This window comes from Anas acuta, chromosome 2 (assembly GCF_963932015.1).
Source record: "Anas acuta chromosome 2, bAnaAcu1.1, whole genome shotgun sequence".
Taxonomy (NCBI): Eukaryota; Metazoa; Chordata; class Aves; order Anseriformes; family Anatidae; genus Anas; species Anas acuta.
Window position 1 is genome coordinate 146,952,338 of NC_088980.1, and position 1,139 is coordinate 146,953,476.

Sequence of the window (1,139 nt, forward strand, 5' to 3'; positions counted from 1 at the left end):
GTGACACCCCGGGGACAGGCAGCGCTCCTCCAGGTGCTGAGACAATCCCGTGTGGGGCTGTGTGGGTACCCCTGAGGCAGCACCATGCCCCCCCCAGCCAGCCGGTGGTGTTTTAAGGCTTTAGGCACAGAGGTCACCACAAGGGTTGCAGCCACATTTTTTTCCCTGCCATGAGCTCCAGGTCCGAGCTGATCAGGTGCCAGCGCAAGATTTCCCCCCAGTGGCATAAAAAATACGTTGTGCATACAGATCATGCTCTGTGGTATGTTCAGGCACTCTCATAGCCCATGCTTGATCTGAGAAACAGCGCAAAATTACAAGAACTTCATGATCTTCTTGCCCCTCATTAATTCATTTAGCATTCATCTGTCTATGCTGGGGGTGACAGGATGGATGCTTCATGAACTAAGGTTATTCCTGCCCTGGTAGCCAGGAGGGCCATAACCTGTTATTTATTGTACCAGCTCCAATGCAGAACAAGTGGAAGATGTGGGTGGCAGCTGCCCTGGACAGCCCCCTTCACCTGTCTTGGTGCAGGTGGACAAGACAACCCGTTGTTTCCAGGAAGAAAAGCCAGGGTATGCAGGAGCAGCTGAAGAGGATGCATCCTCACCGCAGGCAGGGGGTGACACAGATAGGACCTGGAGCTTTGCCCCTTTTCCTCTGTGCTTGCTTTCTCACACAAACTCCACAAATCGGGAGTTCATTTGCCATCTATCTGCTCCCTAGGCATTCCTGTCTGCATCAGTGTCAGAAACATCATTCTGCTGCCTTACCTTCTGCTGTTGCATTTGAAGTGCTTCAGAAAAAAAAAAAAAAAGTCAAGACTCAGTCTGAAAATGACCAAGCTGTCCCCTGACAGGGTAACACCTCCCCTTGGCTTTCCCACAGCAGCCCCCAGTGAGGAAGTTATGCAGGAAGTTACGCTGGGTGCAAGAGTTTCCACACCAGTACTGAGAGTTACATGAACTTGCTTCTACCCTTAGTCATGCTACAGTTGCATGGAAAGAAATTTTTGTGCCTTTAAATAGTACAGCACAAAACGGAAAATTATTTTTTGTAGCACAGAGGCAGACACCAAACATCTTTTCTCTTTTTCTCACTAACAGTCCTTTGGACACGAAACCCGACACTTGGGA